General features: G+C 51.1%; 1 protein-coding gene across 8 annotated transcripts in view; it reads left to right on the forward strand.

Annotated features, from left to right (window-relative positions):
* Atp2b2 (ATPase plasma membrane Ca2+ transporting 2) overlaps positions 1–22,807 on the forward strand; it is a 327,316-nt gene that overhangs the window by 221,073 nt on the left and 83,436 nt on the right. The window lies entirely within an intron of this gene.

Here is a 22,807-nt window from a genome sequence, read left to right on the forward strand (position 1 = left end):
AGTTCTGGGTTGTCTACCCAGAGGGCTGACTTTAGAGACACGCCACGAGGCCAGCACACCCTCTGCACTCGGTCCCTCTCCACGTCTGCTTCTGGGAAACGCCTTCCCCTATTCACCTGCTGGTCCTTCTCTTCCCACACTCTTCCAGGCTGGGATGGTAGCTTTCAATCCTGTGTGGCCTTGTCTTCAAGGGCTGCTCAGAGAGTTCAGTGGAACTAACTCCTGGTGCCTGATCTGTGGCTAGGGGTGATAGCAGCCTCTGGTGGCCATTTGATTCCATAAGCCATTGATGCAGCCAAGGAGAGGCAGGTCACCTTTGCTATCGCCATACTGAGCGTTTTTAAAAGCAGAACATATGGCCCTGGAGTTAGAGGAGCAGATAAGATCCCAGAGCACATTATATGTACTCTCCGAGGAGGTAGAAAATGGGGAGACCAGTGTTGGGGCCCCAGGCCTGGAGCAGAAGCTTGTGTTGTTTCCCGGGATGTCCCATACCTGGTACAGTGAATAGTAGCTTAAATAGTATCCACAGAGAGAAGGGGTGAGGGAGAGACAAGTGTGCCCTGGTGTCCTTCCCTGAGAGGGATGGAGCTGGGACCTGGAGAAAGGACATGGAATACTTTGTCACTTATGAGATAGGTAGCTCTGATTCCCCATGCCCAACATGGCTCTGAGCTATGGGAGGCTCTGCGGCCCTCACCCTTCCCTCCCTCGCCTCACAGGAAGGTTTCCTGCAATAGGTCCCTGTAGGATGTTTATCACTGAGTGTCTCTTGGTGGGGAGAATAAGGGAGACAAAGGGGCCAGGCCAGCACTGGGAACTTGACACCATGCTGCTGTTGTAAAGGGGAGCCTGTGGTAATTTTAGATGGCTGCCAAGTCAACCTACACCATGGGGCAAGGGGCAAAGGATGAGGAACAGTTCGTGGGAGATGGATTGTGTCTTGTGCGTAGGAACTGGGATGGAAAATGGCTTCTGTGTTTTAGAACCAGAACCATCACTGGATCTGCCACAGCCTGGGAACCCAGCAGGGACAGGGCAGTGAATGGAGCCTTCTGTCTTTCTATTCTTGTGTGGCGTGTCTCCCCACAGGACGCTGGACCCCTGAGGGGTCAGCTGGGAAATTAAGGCAGGCAGAGATGTAGTGGCATCCCAGACAAGGTGAGACAGGGCATTCTGGGATTCAGATTGCACATGGGGACTCCTCCACAGATGGGAAACAGGTGACAAGGCCTCCCCACTCCCTGCAGGTCTTTCTAGAAGGATTGCTGCTCCTTTGTAGGACTCTTAGCCCTGTATGATGTGAGACTCAGAAGAGAAGGGCTCACAGATATTCCTAGGCTGAGAAATTTAGCCACCTTCTCACCAGGGCAAGAGGGAAAGACTAGGGGCCGAGAACAGCACTCACCTCAGCCCTCCTGCTAAGGGAGCTTGATTTGGTCTTCTGTGAAATGCTGTTTGGATCCCCTTCTCTTGCCTCTGGGGGACAGCAACTCAAAACATTTTTAGAAGTTTTCTTTTAAAGTCATCTCTTGGGGCTGGGGATATGACTCAGTTGGTAAAGTGTTCGCCTGACTTGCAGAAGGCCTGAGTTCTGTCCCCAGCACCACATAAGCCAGGCATGATGGTGCACACCTATAATCCTGCACTCGGTAGATCGACACAGGAGAACCAGAAGTTCACAGTCATCCTTGGCTACATAGGGAGTTCAAGGCCAGCTGGGGCTACATGAGAGAGTGTCTCAATGAAACAGTGTCTCGGTGAAAAAAAATAGAATCTCATTGCATGACTAACTAGTTGCTATTGGTGGACAGTCATCTCACATAAGCTTCTACCATAGAAGAGATTTCCTGTCTGCACACAGACATGTCAGCCCCGGGCATGGCTGGCTCCAGGATTTCCAGTGCTGTCTAGATGACCATCCATCTCTCCCGCTCTGCTTAGCTTCTGCCCTCCTGGTGTTGGCTCTGTTTCAGAGGCCAGGAAGACTCAGGCGGTGGCCCTCCCATTACCAATCTCCCCAGAAGCAAAAGGCATCACTTTCCTCATAACCATGCCCCTTTATATCCCAGCAAAGATTCTCACTGGGCCACCTGTGATAACATGACCACTCCCAAACCAATCAGATCTGTCTCTCCAAGGCCAATAGTGCTTAAAAAGGGACTAGAACCACAGGAGCTCCTAGGCTCACATGACCAGGGGGAGGAAAAGCAGACACCTTGCTCCTGAGGAGTGCTCAGCCTGTATAGAGAGAAGAGAAGGAGAAGACAGCTAAGGTACATGGAAGGGCCCAGAACACCAGTTACACCCTAACTCCAGTCAGCAGCCCAACTCAGCCGCTTTATGATCACATCCAGAGAACCAGGGAAGCACCGAGGCAGCCAGCATGTTCCAGCCTGTGACAGGTACTACTGCAGTGAGGAGACTGGCAGGGGGCACGGCCAAATCTTGGCTCCTCTTCCTCTCTGGACCTCAGTTTCCTCATCTGTAATGGGAATGAGACTGTGTGGCTTTTGTGGCATTGCTGTAAGAAGCAAAGAAAATCTTACAATGCGTTCTGAGCTTGACACATGGTGGCTGTGACCTCAGCACTCGCTGTTGTCATTCTTCTCTGGTGGTGTCCATGTGGCTGAAGGGGATACGTTAGGCCTGCATTAGTGGTCAGGGACTGGCACCCAATCCTGGCAGATAAGTGATCTTGCACAACACATAGGAGTCTATGGGTTTTTAAAAAATGCCTGCTGTTTGCTTTGGAGTGCATATGTACCCTCCCTGAAACACCCCCGCCAAGGAGAAAAGTCCTTTAAAAGCGAGTTGATCCGGACCCCTGTGAGTCAGTGAAGCAGCTCCCCAGAGTGGCACCCACACAGCCTCTGAATCATCAATAGAATAAAGCCAGGAGCCCATAAGTGCATGCTGAGGATTGCCCTGGTTACACTACTCTACAGGTCATGGGGGACAGGAGAGAGTAGAGAGCAGTCCAAGGAAGGGCCGCCCTGCAGTTGACCAGAAGGCTCTGGGGTGACCTCAGCAGGATGGGTGGCTCTGACAGCCATGTGACCTCAGTGGGATGGGTGGCCATGGTGGCCCTGACAGCCACTCAGCAATGTTCTGCACAGCCACGCTTGCAGCAAGTCACAGAGGGGGTGTTTGCAGGAGGGGACCTTGCTTTAGGCAGACCCACTGAGTGAAGGTGCTAAAGCAGCTGTGTCCAGGTCAAACGCTTTCAGCATAGGCTCCCAGCAGGCTCCAGGGAAAACAGAAACGTGGGGTGGAAGAGTCACTTTATTCTCATAATAGAGCCATCATCATTTTACAGAGCAGATAAGCACCCACCTCTGTGTTCACAAACAGGGACGAATGGCAAGGACGTCTTATGTGTTGCATATTTACCATGCACAGGTTTGAACCTTGCCTCCTCTTCTGTAAAGAGACCTGAGATAGCGTCCAAACGTTCCCAAGGGAACAGAATAATATATGTGTTACAAGAATGCATCTGGGATGCTGAGGACCAGACAGCCTTCAGGGACACTCACTTTTGGTCCAAGGTCAGGGTAATTGAGCCAGAAACTACTTTAGAGTTTGTAGGCAGTCAGGGCACCAGTCCAGCCAGTGGGGAGGATGCAGCGGAGGCAGAAATCCTTCCTCCAACTTCCTAAAGATCCCAAAGGGAGTCACAAGTGGGCTGTAAGCGATGCTTGCCTCATCACTCTCTGGTGTAGCAGCAGTTCTTCTTGCAGTGGGGAACTGACCACAGCTGTTACACCATAGATGAGTTAGAGCACACCGGCAGCATGCCAGCCTTCTGGCTTTGTGTCCACTGCTTCCCCATCAGCCTTGGGAACCAGGAATGGTTTCCATCCCACCTAACATAGGAGGAGACCGAGGCTCAGAGCCTCTCCATTAGCCTGTACCCCCAATGCACCCGGGCTTCTGAATGACAGACAGGAATGACTGTCTTGAGAGGGAATGCGCTGGAGGTCAAAGGAGCACTGATGCCACCTAGGGAGGGTCAAAATTGGAGGAGGCTCCCTCTGAGCGAGGCTCAAAGAACAGGGAGGCATGGACTGCCCAACTATAGGAAAAAGTACAGTCTCAGTGGAGAACAGCAAGAATAAAGACCTGGGGTAAGGACCAGGGTGAGTGTGAGACATGAGAAGTCCCTAGAAAAGCCTTCAGAGAGCAAGGGTCTCCAGCCACAGGTTGTAGATGGTTTTGTAAAGTCTGAGTTTAATTGATGTGGTGGTGAATCTCAGTTGTCAGCTTTACCCAGAAGCACCTAGGAGACAGACTTCTGGGCATGCCTGTGGGGGCTATCGTGTTTATGTGTATATATGTGTGTGTGTGTCATGTATATGATAGCTATATACCTTGTTTATTGAGGTATATATTAAGTATTCCTATGAAGTAATGTATTAAGTATATTAATATACATAGTGTAATTAATGTTATGTATATTAATGTTATATATATGTGTGTGTGTGTGTATCTTGTTAATTAAGGAAGACCTGTCCACTGTGGGTGGCACCATCCCCTGGGCAGGGATCCTGGACTGTATAAAAAGGAGGAAGTGAGCTTAGCACAGGCTTTCATTACTCTCTGTTTCTTAGCTGGATGCAATGTGACCAGTTTTTCTTACTGTAGCATCCCTCGCCTTCCATGACGGCCCACATCCTCTCCATCGCCCTCCATGACAGCCCACATTCTCCCCATCGCCTTCCATGATGGCCCACATCCTCCCCATCACCCTCCATGATACCCCACATCCTCCCCATCACCCTCCATGATGGCCTGCATCCTCCCCATCACCTTCCATGATGGCCCACATCCTCCCCCATCACCCTCCATGATGCTCTGCATCCTCCCCGTCACCCTCCATGATGCCCTGCATCCTCCCCATCACACCCTCCACTATGGCCCACATCCTCCCCATCACCCTCCATAATGCCCAACATCCTCTTCGAACAATAAGCCAAACAAACCCTTTCTCCCTTGAATTGCTCTTGCCAGGGTATTTTGTCAGAGCAAAGAAAGAGAGACTAATGCAGTTGGTTTGTTTGTACTGTGTGTTCAGACTGTCACCTGGGGTGAGACTACTTAGGTCTGCCCTGCCTGCGTGAGTGTGAAGAGGACCGCAAGCTCCATAAGGGTGGAGTCCTCTGCAAGTCTGTCTGCAGATGCTGGATGAGGGATGAGCCAAAGACATGGGAATTCAAGAAAGTGGTTCTCATCCCAGGTCCCCTAGCGCCCCAGGGTGCTAAGGAAGCACCCAGAAAACAGGAGACTGGCACCTGGCTGGGATGCTGGATCTCCCACGTCTCCTGCATCCTCATCTGTCTTGTGTGGTGGTATCTGTTGAGTGACATTTTATAAACTGTGTTTCTAATAGATCCAGAGATTAAAAGTCAAGGTCAGGGACCCACATCTGAAGAGGTGGAAGATGGCAGAAGGGATGAGAGCCAGAAAGGGGGACAGAGAGAGGAGGAAAGGGGCTCAGCCCATCCTTCCTCGGAACTTCCCCCCTCTCCATGGTTACCAACCCTGACCCACTGCGACTATCAGAACCATCACAGTACTGTTGCTCTATTCCCGAGGGCAAAGGTCGCTGCCATATGGGATGATGGATGTCCAACACGGGACACATTGAGAATTCAAACCAGGGCTTTGCCCTGCCCTAGCCAGCTGGCTTTGTAGTGAGCCAGCACACGGGTGTTCCCTGGCAAGGGTTCCTTAGTTCCTGAAAGTCCAAGGGCCTGAGCCCTAATTTTCAATCACCTGGATCTCAGTTTACCTCTCTGTCAAGTGGGGTGAGGGACAAGAAATATTGCTTAGTGTTTGGACCAGCTCTAACATTAGTGGTACCTCAGTTCTAAGACAAGCCTGGGTCCCATAGGACCAGGTGTGGCTCAGGACAGCCAAAACTGCCTCTCTCCACAGGCACCTGTCACCTGAGAAGCCTGGGCAGGGCAGATGAGTTATCCACACAGGCCTGTCACCTCTCAGTGGTTACCTTACTCCACCTAGTGCAGCCCTGGCCCCTGCCGTGGTTTCAGGCATTTATTTATAGCCCGTGGAAATGAGCACTCCAGACCTGTGGCTCCCCGGTACCCAGATGGCGTTAGCCTCTGCCTCAAAAAGAGTTCCCCACAGATCCCTGTGGTCTACCCAGATAGCCCCGACAGGTTGATGGGTGGAAGACCTGTCTCTTCTGTGAGACAGCTTTAGACATTCCTCATAAGGTTAAGAGGCAAGAGCAGGCATTTCTGACTGGATGACCCAGGAGACTGCACTGAAGGGGCAGTACCTGAACAAGACTGTTTGAAAAAACAGTTGCCATGGGGAAGGTGCTCCAGCACAGACAGAGTCACAGAGATGAGGAAGAGAGGAATATGAAATGGTTTGGCCTGAAGGCTGGGGGCAGGAAGGAGAAATTGCAGTTCCTCCAAGTAAGCAAGCAAGCGAGGTGCTTCATGCAGTCTGAGAGCCTGACAAACCTCACTGTCTCACTGAGCCCTCGCAATAACCCCATACAATTAAGTGAAAGCATCTCATTTTTATAAACAGGGAAACTGAGGCACAAGGAAGTTAAATCACCTGCTGGAGTCACACAGATAATGTTCAGAGATGAATGGAGATTCAGGATAGGCCGGAAACTCCAGAGCCCAGGCTGAAAGCCCCTCAGAAGAGGGGCGAGATGGCTCAAGCAGGTAGAGGCTTTGCTGCCAAGGCTGGTGACCTGAGTTCAATCCCTGGGACCCCAATGTCAGAAGAGAGAACCAGCTCCCACAAGGTGTCCTCTGATCTCCATATAAATAATGTGGCTTGTGTATATTCACACACATACATAGGTGCACACACACAAAAAATAAGTAAAATATACTTGAAATGTTTTAATAAGAATACAAAGAGATATGGATGTTGAAACAAAAAGCTTGGGCTGAAAAGAGGTGATTGGGCATCTGGCAGAAATCCAAATGAGAGCCAGGGTTCCCCCGCGGTCTCAGCTCTTCCCTGTGTGATGTCAGGAGCAGGGAATAGCAGGTGATTCGTAAATGCCAGTGTAAAGACGGGAGTGAAGTCTCTCTCTGCTTCTCTACATACTATTTGGGACATTCTAGAAAACTACCGTCATAGAGAACATAAAACAACAAGGATAAGCCTTGCAAAATGGCATTTTAAAGGAGGGGAGAGGCTAGGGGCCGGGATTGTTAACATGCGTGACACACAGACATGAGGACCTGCATTTTTATCCCTGGCACACACATACAAAACTAGCTATGAGCAGGACATTGTACCCGCAGCACCAGAGAGGTGGAGACAGAAGGATCTCAGGGACTTGCTGACTAACTGCCCAGCTGACTTGGTGAAAGACCCCACCGCAGATGACCCTACTTCAGATAAAAGGTGGACAGTGATAAAGGAGGACTCACACCAACCCCTGACTTAGAGAGAGAGGTGCGGTTTGCCTTGTGCATCCCCACAAAGGCAATGACTCCATGCAAACAGGTACAAGAGGTAAGGGCTAAAATAAGCATCTAGAACGTGCCTGGTATTGGGATAGCCAGTACACTCTTTCTTCTCTTGGCCGTGGCATTCCAAGAGCATTGCCAGTTGTGGCTGCAGGTTGTAAGACACAGAAGAAACCACCTGGCCTAAAATGACAGGGGCAGAGTAGCTATGGGCTCCCGGGAAAGGAGCAAACTGGGCCAAATACTCGGGAAGGATTGAAACTGAGGTATGTCCTGCTCAGTGGCAGATCTGACAGAGCAAGTGTCTTTCGGAGAGTTCAGAGGTCGGGGAGGGGTTAGGAGCAACCCCTCAATCACTGAGGATTTATTCGGTGCCACACTCCTTACTAGATGGCTAAAAGAGCTGTCTGTCTATGGATGCCGAGGGTGTGCGTGGCTGTTTTCAGGCCTCTGTGTCTATCTCTTGGGTCTGCCAGTCACTCTATGAGCCCAATAATCCTTGTGGCCTCTGAATATCACAGAGATCCAGGAGAATCAGCTCTTCAACCTCCCATTTTATAGAAAAGAAATGGATTCTCTAGGAGAAACTGGCCCAGGGCCAGTGGATGATCTGGGATTTTCTTTGGTGTATGTCCTTGTGCTGGACCTCTGGTTTTTCCTCACTGCCTTCCTTTCTGGGGGTACCTGGAAAGTATACAGTGGCCAAGACAGAAGCCTCTTGATGCTAGAGCCAAGAGGTATCCAGGACTGTGACCTGGTGGAGGGGAAAGGAAGTGGCCTGGGGGAGTGTGTTGGGTGTGGCCTGGGGCAGAAAAAGAAACAACCCTGCAGAGGTGTGCTGCTAAGCACCACCCATGGCTCTGAGGTTCCCATACTTTCTCTCAATCGTGAAGGCCTGAGTGTCTGCCTCCCTTCCCCTGGAGAGGGGCAGCTGGAGCGTCTCTTGAGCAGAGACAGTCCTGGATATGGGGACTCCCACCTCTTGAAGGCAAGGGTGATTTCATTCCCTCTGAAACTCGAAATCTGGAAAGCAAACGTGTGTGTGTGTGTGTGTGTGTGTGTGTGTGTGTGTGTGTGTGTGTGTGTGTGTGTGAAGGGCTCCCTTCTACTGGGCTCCATGAACACCCTAAGCCCAGCCCCACTTCAGCCATCTCCACCCCAGAACCTCCTTGCTCACAAACCCAACGGGTCCCTATCCCTGATGAGAAAAACTCTGTCCCTTTGACCCCACTGACCCTCAAGTCCTAGGGGAGATCCCCAAGTTCAGGGGGGCTCTGAGCTGGCAGAGGTGCACCACAGCTGCCCCTCGTTAGTCTATAGCACAGAGGGAGGCTAACTGAGATGTGGGCTTGGCTCTGGTAGTGGGGAGGTGGGAACTTTAATTACCCAGGCAGAGCAAGGGAGCGGGTTTGGATGCTGCGAATCTGTTTCTTTCATGTCCCTACTCTGAGTCTGATGACTGTTTGATCCTGAACTTGGAGCTTCTCTATTCCACACCTACCCAGGCTTGTCCAGGTGAGCTAACAAACACCGTAGGAGTAGCCAGGCTTCGGGTCGCTAATGAAGAACAGACAGCTGTGTGGGGCCTGGTAGAGAGGCCTCCCTGGGCAGAGCAGTTCAGCTTGGGGAAGGGAGAACCTTCACTCCAGCAGCTGCTTTCTGTGTTATCAGCATCTAACAGAGAGGAGGCCAAGGCAATGTGTGCCAGGTCACACCCTAACAAGTGGCAGAAGTCAGGGACCCGAACCTCCTGGCCCCAACTCTGTTCAGTTGGCTCTCAGGTTGGTTCCAGCTCTCCAGTTCACGCTGCTCTTCAAAGCCTCTGGGAAAACACGCTGCCTCAGTCCTGAACTTTCAACTTTGTCCCTGAACTTGCCCAACAAGGCAGCCTTCTGTTAGCATGCTTTCCAGTCATGAAAGACTTAATAATACGATGAATGTCTGGAAAAGAATCGCCTCTAGTAGACCCTGGATCAATCAGAGTGAGGTTTAAGGGCATTAGCCTGGTTCCTTTGTGGAAAGAAACAAGTTCAGGGTATAACCAAGGGAGCTGAAGTCTATGGCATCTGTTAAGCACCAGGTGTTCAGAAACTGTATTTTGTTTTGTTTTGTTTTTTGCCAAAGGTAACCCCTGGCATGCCTATCTCTACCAATGAGATTTAGTCCCCAAAGCTTTTAAAACTCATCCATATGTTTCTTGAGAACCTGTTGTGTGCTAAGCCCAGCTCCAGGCCCAGAGATGTAGATAGTAATTAGCAAAACATCCATGTTTCTGTGTTCATGGAACTTGCATAGGAGCGTGGGCTACAGGAAAAGGTCAAGGAACAGTGCAGTGCGAGAGCTTGCCTGGGGTCTAGAGGCTCTAGAAGCAAGAAGCTGCCTTGGGAAACAGCAGGGCAGGGCGTCTGAACCATGAGAAAGAAGGAAGTGGGAGCCAGAGGATGGACAAGAGAGGGCAGGCAAAGGCTGAGGGGGGTAGGGTCTAGGGGACCAGAGGAAGTGGAGGCCATGGAAGGGTAAGGGGCTGTCCTCTAAAATGTGGGACATTTCAGGGAGTGGGGTACCTGCATACACTTGTTTAATTTGGGCCAAAAGCCTACAGTGTGGGTTCTAAGCCCTCAGTCACTTGGGGGAGGAACAGCTGAGGCATACGAGGCGTGGCTTGCCCAGTGAGGATGCAGCAAGGCCACTATGTTAACACAGACCTGAACTGCGCTACTGACACCGCCTACCCACTGTTGTCCGCTCAACTTGATGCTGTCCCTGGCTCTAGGCTTCCAGCATCATCCTCTCTACCTGAGTGTCTGTCTCTTTGCTCTACTGTCATTTTGTCTTCACGACTGGGCCTTGGGCTGAACAGAACTTGGCGGGATGTGATTCAAGGGTTCGTTCTGAACATCGTGTCTTCCGTACAATTGCAAGTAGCTACATCCTTGGTTGCTAGGCAGCCAGGTGCAACCCAGTGCAGAGGGCTGGAGATGGGGAATGATTCACCCTAGGCACCCACCCTTCTTTGCCTCTGTGCCTCAAGATACAACCCTTCCCAGCCAGGCAAGGGAAAACCCAGGGCAAAATGGACACAAGCCAAAAAAAGCAAACAGTTCAAATCAAACAGAACAACGTCTGCCCCAACAGGAAAATTGAGCCGAGGATCTTCTTCAAAAGTAATGGGAAGAGCTTTGATGGTCATCGTGATGGCCCACTTTTTGGCCAGGCCCCAAACACGTATGTGATGGGTGAATCTTTGTCTCTCAAGAGCCCTGTGGGAATGGTGTTGCTCAGATCCCACTTTATAGATGTGAAAAACATGGCACTGTGGAGGTTAACATGCCCAGCCTGTTCACAACAGGGTCAGGCACGGGAGCCCTAAGTCCAGCATCAGGACCAGTGGACACAAGGCAGGTCTGGGGGATGGCTGAGGACCAGTGAGGAGAAATAAAGACTCCTGTAGATTCTACTCCAAACTAGAGCTAGATTAATTGATTCACATCTTATTAGCAAAGAGCTGAGGTCGGTGGAAAGTGTCCAGGAGGTGGCAAAAGTGGCTGCAAGGGGAGGAAACAGACCTAGGCTAGGAAAAGTAGGGAGGAAGTAAGACACTTCCAGAGAAATCAAGAACAGCTTGCCACCAACTCACCATTCGAGATTTAGCGCCTCGAGCATTGGGTGAGGTGGGTCTCTGTGCCCTTCAGAGCCAGGACATACCCTAACACTCTGGATGTAGCGGCTATGGAATGTTTACTTGAATATGTGAGCAAAGAGAACAGAAAGGAGGAGGGAGGGAGTGGAGAAGTGGACGTCTGCCTTAAGGAGGTGAGCCCAGACTACATGGTGAATCAGAAGTGGGGCGGGAGGAAGAATCCTCACTGAGGGGCCACTGTAGAAAAAGACAAGAGAGAAAGGCTTAGAGTCTGAATTTAAGTGTGACCTCAAGAGCAAAGAAAGTTCAAATCAAAAAATACCAAGGAAGTTGATCTACATCTCCAGTCAGAGGAGGAACAGATGTGCAAGAAACAATGAATTTGACTGGCAGGAATGTCCAAAATCACAACAAAAGGCTTCCCTTCTATGCACCTTGAGATTCTCTCCCAGGTATTGAAAACAAAGACAGAGAGATCGAAAGACATCTCAAGTCCTTCTCTACTTAACCTACAGCAGTGACAGACATCTCTAATCAATCCCAATGCCCAACACCAAGGGCAGGCCAGCATCTGAAAAGAGTGAGAAGACAGGCCAGTATCAGGGAGTCTGTGCTTTTCCTGCACTGAGGTCTAGACCCTGCCAATTTATTGTCAGAGCCTGTGATCTAGGCCTCCTTGCAGTTAGAGCCCCAAGTTCTGTCTTCCAACCCAGCAGGACAGGAGCATAGTCAGCCCAGACTCTGTCCTTTATCTGCCAAAGGAGGCCACCTCAGCTGCAACAGGAATATCACCAAGATGTCACCAGAGGCTCACAGGTCACTCAGGGCCCTGGTGTTCTGAATCCAGCACTTTCTCTGGTGCTTCTAGAAAGCCAAGCAGTGGGCCCGAGTGCAGGCAGAGGCATCTGTCACCACAGCATATCCATGCTAACTTACACGAAGAGGCTGTGACTGGTTCCCCACAGAAGCCTTGGCCCAGCTCCACCCTGGTGCTATTTCCCCTCAGCCACCGTGGCTCCTGTATTTGCAGAGCCCAGTGCTTGACTGAACCCCATGCTGCACCTCACCCCAGCCCCACAAGGAAGGGAAGCTATTTGATTCCCGCCACACTGCACTGCAGACCCTGGCAGTGAAGAGGGCGGAGGCCTAGGCTGTGGTGAGGGCAACAGAGGGACCTTTTGAGGGTCCGTTGGGGAAATGCACTGGGCATTTTGGTTACTGACAGAATCCCTATGATGCCTGGTGAAGCATCACCAAGAATGTCATGCCTTGTAAATGCTGACCCATGCCCAAGAGATTCCAACAGCCAGCAATGCAGAGTATTAAGACCATGGAGGTCTTGACAGCTGCCCGAGCCTAGACTGTGCCCTCTCTGGGGAGTGGTACTACTGTTTACCAAATGTCAGTCTGTCTCCTCATCCTCTGCAGCCTGCAGAACCCCCTCACCTTATGTCCTGAGAGGCCCAGAGAGGGTGAATGTCTGTCCCTCACACCACACAGCTGGAGAGTAGAAAAGCCAGTCATTGGGTACTGTGCACTCAAAGGTCTGAGAACAAAAAAAAAAAAAAAAAAACAGGTTCCGTGTTTTATCTGTGCCTGACCCAACTGCACCCATAAGAGTTGTTTCACCCAGCATGTGGTCACGGCAGTGCCTCATCAGGCTTCCAAGTGAGTGCAGAAAATGAAGGAAGATGGCCCCCAGTGCTTCTGCTCCCTGGCATGTGATAAGTTGGCGAGAGAAGAGGTGGTCACAGGGTACCCTGCAAGGACATTCTGCACACTCTTTGTTAGTGCTCCAGGCTCAACTTAGGAAGTCAGTGCTTTATGCACAAGGAAACCAATGCCCACGCTACGGCAGCTCGTTGAAGATCAGACAACTAGAAGCTGGCAGAGCTCAGGTTCTACCTTAGACCCCTCCAGAGTCCAAAGCAGTGTAGCCTTTAGGAGGACACTCAGGGTTCAAAGCCCTCAAGGTTGGCTCTCAAAGCAGCAGTGTTGGGGATCTGGGGTGTGGTTCAGCCGTAGAGTACCTGCCTGGAGTACACAAAGCCCTGAGTGCAATCCCTGGTGCCAGTAAACATGGTGTGGGGTGCACACTTATACTCCCAGCACTTGAGGGGTGGAGGCAGGAGGATCAGAAGTTCAACAGCATCCACAGCTCCTTACCAAATTCAAGGGTAGCCTAGGATACGTGAGACCCTGTCTCAAGAAAAACAAAATGAAACACAAAGGGCTGGTGTGCTGCTTTGGACAACCCAGGCTGTCCATCCGGGCACATCAGCGATTTGCCTCCATAACTCTCTATCTCTTATCTCTCTCACTTTTGAAGTAAAGTCTTGCTATTCCGTTCACATTGTCCTTGAACTCACTATGTAGCCCCAATTGACCCAAAATTCACCTGGCAATTCTTCTGCCTCGGCCGGGCAAGTGCTGAGATCTGCAGGTGGGAGTCAACATGTCCGCCTGCTTTCTCCTTTCTTCTGTGCCTCAGTTTCTTCCCTCAGACCGTGGGATAATCCCCATTCATTTGCAGTCTCCCTCATGAAGTTTTATCCATTTAGAAAGGTCTAATCTAGTGTTTGTGGATAAGGGACGTAATCCCAGGCTTTAGGGCCTGGACTTTAAATTCCGGCAGACCCAGGTGACACCCAAAGGAGGGTGTCTTTACAGCTCAGTGCCTCAGTTTCTCCATCCATAAGGCAGTTTGCAAAATGAGGTCATAGGAAAACCATGAGCAGTAAATGGTGCTGCGCCCATGCAGGGTAAATGATGGGGACATTGTGACCACTGTTCTAGTGTGCCGTTGACTCCTGCCTGCCTGACCCCCACTTTTCCTGTGAGTTCTGTGGACCTGGGAGGTCCCTCGGGAGACGAGGGACAGCTGCAGCTTCTACCCCAGCCTCCCCAAGAACTCACCCTCAGCTGGCTGCCCTGAGTTCCTTCACACCTGGCTCCCTGCACCTTCTGCTCATCGCCCTAAAGCCCCCAGAACTCTTTTGTTGTCAGAGAACGTCCCTTTCTACAGCTTGCTTCCTTACCTAGTCCCCAGCCACCATATGTAAGAACAAGAAGGACCCAGTGTCCTGCAGTCTTCCCAAGAGTAACATCAGGATGGGAAGGTCACAGGCATCCAGGTTGAGGCTCAGGCTGCCAATGCGCATGTCCTCTTCAAGCCTGCGCCTGGCCTCCATGACCCTGGGGGTGTGCCTGGAGGCTTTCCTACCCCTCCTGTCCGCATGAACACAAAGCCGCTGCACAGGGCTTGGGCATAGAAGGGGTGACCAGAGGAGACCCTGAGTGCCCCTGCAAACTTCAGTTCCTTTTATAGAGACTCCAGTCTTGGAGAATATGTCACTCTGGAGTCCAGCGTTGAAGGCCATGTGTTTACTAAATATCTACTATAGTTCAGAAAAAAGTATGCCACACTGTCTCTGCCCTCATGGAGCTGACACTTGGCAAGGGAGCCAAGTATAAGGAAAAACACTTGTGTTATTAACGATTTAAATGGAAGGGATGCTTGGGGGCTAGAAACATATAAAAATGGAGTCCACCCTCAGAAGATGCTTGGCCAAAGAGGAAGGCATTCCCAGCAGAGGGAACGGCACATGCAAAGACCCTGAGGCAGGGAAGAACTGTGCTAGAGCCTCGGGAAGGAGGCTGGTGTTGCTGGAGCATGACAGTGGAGATGGGGCAGTGAGGCAGTGGGAGCATCAGGGACCGGGGCTTGAGTCTTAGTACAGACTGTGACTTTTAGCTGTATGTGATAGATGCCATTAGAGTGTAGTAGATACGGATTTAACACGAACACAACGCACCTTACTTTCTGAAAACACAGACTGCAGGCAGGAGCGGAGAGACCAGTTAGTGAAGCTATCCGGGGCAGCAATGGTGGTGACCCAGCTGACTGGGGGAATCAGACAGGAAAAGGCTGGCCAGAGGTGAGGTTTTCTTTGGATAGTTTCCTAGGTATGTGCAACAGGGTTAACAGGTTGAAGGTGGTCTGGCATATCCTAGCATAATGGTGGCACACGCTTTTAATCCCAGCACTCAGGAGCCAGAAGCAGGCAGATCTCTGAGAGTTGTTCAAGGCCAGCCCAGAGTGAGACTCTGTATTCCCCCATGCCACCCCTAAGGAAGAAACAAAAGAGGTGGGAAGGGACCTAAAGGTTCACCATAGACAAGATACAAAGGGAAAGGCGAGAAGACAGGGCCATCTGCTGAGCACCTACCGTGTATCCAGCTTGTCATGTCTTGTGTTCATCTCCATGACCAGGCTGTGAACTAGGCACCATCCCGCCCACGACATGGAAGAGCTGCAATAATCCAGTCAGGGACACACAGGTCACAGATGAGGTGAAGGTATCAAGCCAGGATTACTTATCTCCAGGTCCATTTCATCTAAAAGTTATATAGGAAAAAAAACTGCATTTTCTTTAGTGTTGATCTAAAAAATGAAGCTTGAATGATTCAGATAAAACACATTCTCCTGGTTAAGACTCAGATATTCCAGCCAGAGCAGACTACCACAGCCAGTCCCACTGCCTCTTCCGAGAGCGAGTGCCACCATCGTGAGCTTGGATCAGATCCTTGCACGCCTCTGGCCACACACTTGCATGTGTGTGCGTCCACAGAAATGTAGCATTCTGCTTTACACAAATCGAGTCGAATATCACATATTGTTCCGATGCTTGTTTTCGCTCACCAGTTTTCCTTGGGGAAACTTCTGTGCTAGTGAACATAAACCGAGCTCATGTTTTAAGAACTGCCGTGGAGTCTATTGTGGGCTAGATGAACCACAGTTTATTTAGCCCACTCAATTTCCAAAGACAGAAACTCATTTTCCTATAAATGTAGCTTTTAAAGCGCTTGGAGTTTTTTTTTTTTCCTGAAAATATAAGGCTTTTATTTATGCTAATGGAAGAACCCACATCACACTGACAGCACAAATATTTAGCAACACTCAGCCTGATGACTACATTCTCCAAATCCCCTTCAGGTACCTTGGAGCTAGCACTCATCCTCAGCCAAGGCTCTGTGTAGAACGGGAGGCCGTCTCCGGAGCAGCACAAGAGAGGCAGAGTTCTTGCCTTGGACGTGGGGTCCTGTGGAAGGCAGCTAGCAAGCATGAAAAGAGCACTCGTGGGGCCTCTGCAGTCTGGGCTTCAGCTGTGTCGTGACTGTGAAAAGGCAGGCTCCATTTTTAAGAAATGGATACTCATAGAGAGGCACCCACCTGCCTGCTGGCCAATGTGCAGGACGCCCCCTACTGGGGCAGTGGGGAAGTGCGGCTTGCAGTGTTTCTGAGTTGAAGCATTTCCTCTGGAGGAAAGTCTTACGGGCAGTGAATGAAGTTTTGGGGCCTCTATTTTTCTAAGGGGCAGGGGCAAGGCACCAAGAAGCAGGCTAAATGGAGTGTCTTCTATGAGTTTGGCAGAGTACAGAATGGTCACAGTTTGTGTGTATGCAACAAGGCTTAGTTTAAGGGAGATGGGCTTCCCATCGGTCACACACCCTTAGCTCTATCTCATAGCATGAAGAGGCCAGGGTGGAAGAGGGGGCCAGACCTCTTCTGCAGCCAAATCACACTTCTTAAAGGCCAAGTCACTTCTGTATTTTGGTGTCTCAGTTTCCTGACTGGGTAACCATGAAACCATGCTGCTCCTGCAAGGTGGGTCCAAGAGACACCCAGAGGAAATTTGGGGGCACACTGCAGATCAGCATAACTTGTTTTTCAGGAGAACAGCAAGTAATTACCTTACTAGTTGTGTGCCCCAAATATCACATGGGGCATCACTCACACTAAACAATATGTTTGCTATTTGTCCTAAGTGTCAAGTGTCTGGCTCTCTCTTTCATCTGGGAACTCATACTCAAGAGTCTAACTCTTCCTTGGTACAAATAATTGATATTTTCACAGCATCTAGAGACTCACACTAACCAGCCCCACATGCCCCCTACTTATGAGCCCCCTTCTCTGCCCACATAGAACATCCTGGAGCCATGAGCTGAGATGCCCACCATGGAAGTCCCACCATGGACTTTGCAGTAACTCAGCTTGACTCAGGTCAAGTACATTATGGAATTTGAATCTGTGAACCTCATGTCTGCATCTGGGTCAGGTTAGAGGCCCATGTTTCCCCACCATGTCCCTGTATGCATATGAGCATACTGGAGGACTCTGCTTGCAGAGAAAACAGTCAGGAGTGTGACCATTCAGGTTTGTGTCTGCCATGAACACTGAGTTCACAAGGGGTGTGTGTGTATGTGTGTACATGTATGTGTGTACATGCATGTGTATGTATGTGTGTGTATGAGTGTATGTGTGTGTATGAGTGTACACACACCAGATCTGCACACCAGCACATAACCAGTAAACATGCCACTGCCCTGTGAGCACTCTGGATGCACAGGCTACCCCACCTAGGATTGCCAAATATCAAGAGATGCCATCCCGACCCTCCCCTGCCCATCAAGAACCAGGATGTAGCCACAGGCTGTACGCATGCCTCGCATGTTCACAAAGCTTCCAGGAACTACAAAACCTCCACTGTGTTCAAGTGTCTCTGAATAGCCGAGGCCCCACATCCCCATCTCTGATCCCTAAAGAGATAGGAAAGCATGGAAAGATGCTCAAGGTTCCCTCAGGATTCCGGGTATCAGTGTCCAAAAGGTGCTAGCAGCAAAGTCAGGTTTCGATCAGGGTTTGACACCCAAGGGGCTAGCCTGAGCAATGTGTGACTGAAAGTAGGAGCTGGTGATGGGGGAGGGGTGTCAGATAACAGTGAGAAGCCTAGGTTGTTCTTGCTGTGGAAATCAAGAAAGGAGGAGGTGGGAGACTTTGGAACCACTCAGAGAGGCCACCGTAGCCCAGAATCAGGATGGTTATGAGGAGCTTAGGATCAGGTTCAGAGCAGAATGTACGGCTGAGGTCCCGATTGCCCACCACTGTCTTCTCCTCTCCCCAGCCCTTCTCTCCCAGCCAGAATTCTAGCTTCCTCCTCCAGCCTTCCTTAGCCACATGTCTCGGGCTGTCAAAGTTCTTGGCCTGGTGCACTTTCTGCATCAACTATGGCCCCCTGGAGGCTGCGAACATGGCAGCAGCTTGGAAACTTCAAGAAGTAAGACAGGTCTCTTGGGAGCTGGAAACAGTGCAGAACTGAGCAAAGAGCTCACTTCTTGGGTCCAGACTCTGTCACCTACAACCATGAAATCTGGACCAGTTGCTTTTCTCATTGAGCTGGCCAGTGATCCAAGGCCACACGCATCATGGCTCCTAGAGACCCTGGGCTCAAGGTTACCTAGCAGCCATTTTCCTTGTCTTGCCTCTGAAGACCAGCAGCTGCACACAGAGCCTGGACTGTCCCCTCCTGTGGATGCTTGTAACCACACAGGTGGCAGACCCACCCAGCGACCTATGCAGGAGGCCTAGGTATCATTTGAGAACTTGCATTTCCCCCAGTTCCTGGGAGAGACTTCTAGCCTGAGGATCACCCTATCCCAGCAGTGAGCAAGATCCTAGGAAGTTATTTCTACCTCAAAACATGGTCTTGCCTAGTTCAGTCAGAAACTGGCCCTGGAGCCCGGGCATGAATATACTTTAAATGTCCCAGCAACTACAGTGAGAGGCCAGGTCGAGACCCTGCATAATGACAGTACTAGCAGCTGACAGCCACTGGGTCCTTCGCCACTCTAAACACAGGAAAGTTATTGCTGCCATTCAAATGCCTGGCATAAGGAAAATGAGGCCCAGAGAGGGAAGACCATCTGCCTGAGGGCACGGGGCCAGGAGCAGTCCAGGCATCTTAGCCCATTTCACCATTTTGGCCAATTGTTGCAAATCCCTAATCCCTAATAGTAGTTTCCTGGGAGCTAACCACTGGGCCAGCCTCTGGCAAGGAGTAGGACCTCTGGACTCCTCCCACAGCTATGCCACAGGGCTGTAAATGCCCACCCTGCACACCAGCCCAGCTGCTGGTGCTGTCTCATCACTGTGTCACCCCAAGGAATGAGAGTCCCGACCCAACCACACCCTCGAGCATGTACACAAGGCACAGGCGCTCACAGTCCCTGGCTCGTGCTAGGTCCCACAGCTGTCGTCTGAAGCCTCCTAGACAGGGTCTAGCTTGAACCGCTGTTGTTCCATTAAATGTAAGTAGCAGGGCCCTGAAGCTCCCTACGTGGTTTCGATTCCCAAGACGGCTGGAGGCCTCCGTGACTGTGGACCCGTCATCAGGCACGGGTACTGTAGGCTGTGTGCAGTAGCTTGCTCCGCCTGCCCACATCGGGCTGGAGAGAACCGGGTGGCTGTTGGGCTCGCCTCACTGGCCTTTGCCATAGCAGGACCCTGTGCCTCAGTGTGTGGGTCTGTACAACGTGGCCCAGGAGCTTGACTATGTACAAAACTCTGTCAGAGCTTGGTTCAGGGATCTTATAGTCCCATCCCTCCCCCACAAAGAGAGTGTAAAATCTACTCAGAATCATAGAGCAAGGAAAGACAGGTCCCAGCCAAGCCCCCTGACCCAGGTAGAGGGGTGCTGACACCCCCTGACCCAGGTAGAGGGTTGATGACACCTAAGACAGACACACACAGACTGATATCAGAGTGATATATCCAGGGCCTGTCTGGGGTATGGCTTCATGGTAAAGCATTTTTCACAACACACACAACATGCTGGGTTCTATCTCTAGCAAGGCAAGAAAAAAAAAAGAGCCCAATGTTCCAGGCTCAGGACAGCAGTGGGGGTAGTGGCAGTGGGGACATGGCAGTCAGTAGCAGTGGCAAGCATGTGGTTGTTTGTAGTAGTCAATAGTGGCCATGGTAATATGGCAGTCTGTAGCCCCCAGTTGCTTGTCACACAACTCTGGACAGCTCACGCTGGTGACTGGGGCTGAACACAGTCCACAGGGATGTTGAATTTGGCCCCGAAACATCTCCAGTGGGAGATCTTGTATCAGACTCCAGCCTTCTGATTTATGACAGCTTGGGAGATCTCGCCACTGGATCCCACACTCCCCCTTCAAAGGGCCAATATGCTCTTGCCTTAGTCTCCACGGCTCCGGATTGCCTCCTTCACCCATTGGCCCTCAGTCGTGGCCATTACTGTCCCTGTCTATTGGCACAGGACCGAGGTTCTTAGGGGCTATGGGTCCCCAGCATAACAGAACCTCAGAGCTGTGACCCGCCCTGCATAACTCACTCCCACAATGCCCACCATTTGTCCTATAGATGTCAGATCACTAGAACCACAGGGCTTCAGAGGAATCCAAGACTCAATTGGGCCCTGACAACCCTCACCAGACATGCCCAGTTTCTTTACTCGCCTGCCAAGTGAAAACAGACCCCTGGAACAGCCGCTCAGGAACCTTGGGACCCTCTGGGAACCCCATCTTAGTGAAGTTCCTCAGTGTCTAGAAGGGAAAACAGGTTCAGAAAAGGGACCTGACAGCCAGAGGCCTAGCAAATCTCAGCACCAGCCACCAGAGTCCAATCTTCCCAGGCCCCCAATAGTACCCATTCCTAGAGAAGAAAGCCTAAAAGCTCATCCACTTGGTGTGCATGAGTAAGGGGTGTACTTCCCTCCAGTGCATCCAGAAAATGAGAGAGTTTGGTTAAAAGAATAAAGCCCAGGACCTCCGAGATACAGGGCAGCAAGGAAGATGTGCAACCTATGAAGCTCCCAGGAGCACCGGAGGCTGGGTTTGTTTTCTCAGTGTGAGGACATTCCAAGTGGGAAGCCCAGCATAGGACAATAGGGACAGTGCTTCCATGTGTTGAACACGGGGTTCACAGGACCTCAGGAAGCCCTCATCCTGCATAAAGTAAATGGTCCAGCTGACCCTGACTCCTCCTTCTTACTATGTAGCTGAGAGCTGGGCTGCACAGGGCTTCCTTGGGCTCCCGGAGAGGCTTTGCAGGACCCTGGGCATCAACTAAGTGATGCTTTCTCATCTTGAACTTTCTCCTGCTTCCCCTGAATCCCAGGCCTGGGTCTCAGGCCCCTAAGTGCTTACAGCCATGAGTCACAGACCTGTTGCCTGCACACCACCCTCTCTGGGTTCTTTAGAGGCTCAGGAACTGTGGACTGAAGGGATGAATGAGCGGGCACTCCACAGAGGACTAAGACATAGCCCCAAAGCCAGGTTATATTACCGTCTAAGGGCCAGCGAGCTGGCCCTGCAGGTAAAGGCTCTTACCACCAAGCCTGGTGACTAGCTTGGTTCCCAGAAAATAAAATAAAACTGAATCCTCAGTTCCCATCCCATCATGCCTTGGGTTTCTGCCTTCCCAGGAAAGTACTAAAGGGCTGAGTTTTTTTGAAAGGTGCCCCCTCCCTGATACCACCCACCCTAGTTTTCCTGTTAAGACAAGTGAGCCTGGAGGGGCCTAGCCCTTCGTTCATGAATCTCACTACACTCAGACATGTGACCTGCAGTCATGAGTGAGATGAGTCTAAGGCCCCCTGTGCCAGCCTGCGGGACAGTTCTGAGACCAGCCTCTGCCCCAGAGCATGAAGATGGGTGAGAGGATTCATCCCACAAACCCACAACCCACAGGGGCCAGGACTGGGTCAGCAATAAGGTGGCTGCTTTCTGCCCCTATAAGACAGTGGGTATGTTATGTAGGAGCAAGAGGGTGTCATTGGCATTGAAAGAGAATGAGCCAGATCCTGGCAAGATGGCTCCAGTGATAAAGGTGCTTGCTCTGCAGTCTCAGAACTCACATGAAGGTGGGAAAACAGAACTCCATCCACAGTTTTCCTCTGGTCTCTAAACACATGCTATGACACACAGGTGCCCACACACACATCTGACACGCATCCACACACAATAATAATAATAATAATAAGTTAATAAGAAGCATAAGCCAGAACAGGACACTGCTGTGGTCCAAGTGTCTGCCACGCACCTTATTCCCCTGCTAGTGCTCATCACATCTGTCTCTGCACACCCACCAAGGGGCTCCCTAGTCCTTAGCCACCTGTCTTTGTGTAGATGAGTCCAGACACACAGAAGAGGCCATGTAGAGGGCTCAGCATGGGCATATGGGGCAGAGGGAGCCAGAGGCCAGTCAGGGAGGGCCCTAGGTGGACCAGGATGAGGGCAGAGGATGAAAGGGAGACCTCAGCTGTAGCCTAGAAGTCAGATGAGGAGCAGAGCCGCAGAATGGGACATGTGGCTTCAATATGGAAATGATGAGGCGCTCCCAGCGTTGCAAGGTCAGAGATCAGGTGCATGAGGCTACAGGGTTATCTAGACTCAGAGGGCTGGTGGGTTGTCAGTTTGCCCCACTCTCCAACAGGTGCATATCAAGGCTGTGCTCGCAGCTCTGGTCCAGGAACCACAGCCAGAACCACCTGAGCGCCTGCTGCCCTCAAGATGGATCTCACAGTAGTGCATATGTTTGCCCATGGGAGGTTGGCTCCCAACTGGTGCTGCGCTGTCGCATTCTCAGCTCTGCCCCAGGATCTGCTGCAGGGTTGCACACTGCCCAGGGGCATACGAAACGCTTGCTGGCTCAAGCAACACACGAGCCTGTGGGTTAGGTGCCCTCACCACCACCGTCGCCATTATCATCACAGCAGAAGGGAAAACTGAGGGTCAGGCTGGATCCAAAGCCCAGAGGCAGTTCACCAAGCTCTGCTGTGTTTAAGAAGCGGGAACTCAGAGCCGGGGAAGAAGCAGGCTGCATGGTTACCTC

Source organism: Chionomys nivalis, chromosome 1, assembly GCF_950005125.1.
Source record: "Chionomys nivalis chromosome 1, mChiNiv1.1, whole genome shotgun sequence".
Taxonomy (NCBI): domain Eukaryota; kingdom Metazoa; phylum Chordata; class Mammalia; order Rodentia; family Cricetidae; genus Chionomys; species Chionomys nivalis.